This window comes from Protomyctophum bolini (genome assembly GCF_963924005.1).
Source record: "Protomyctophum bolini genome assembly, chromosome: 9".
NCBI lineage: Eukaryota > Metazoa > Chordata > Actinopteri > Myctophiformes > Myctophidae > Protomyctophum > Protomyctophum bolini.
Window position 1 is genome coordinate 6,150,228 of NC_137870.1, and position 356 is coordinate 6,150,583.

Below are 356 nucleotides of genomic sequence, written 5' to 3' on the forward strand. Positions count from 1 at the left end.
GTTGTTTGTTACACTTTTATCACATTGTCAATAAAGTCGTTTTGTAATGTTTCTGTGATCATTTTTCCTAGCTGCCCTTACTGAATGAATACTCCACATGTAGAGTTACACACACCCAGTACAACCATTTTCTTTTAACTCATAGTTTTACAAACACGCATTGGGTGCTAGTTTCTCAACCAGATCTCCACAATCTCTGAATGCTACAAAGAGTAACTGACTCATGAGCATACTTATGTAATTTCTTAAATTCATGGCATTCATGTCATCAAGATTAAAGTAAGGTTTGGAATATTATGGAGAAAAAGTACCTTTCCACTATAATGCCTTTAATATGTATACTACATGACGGTGTC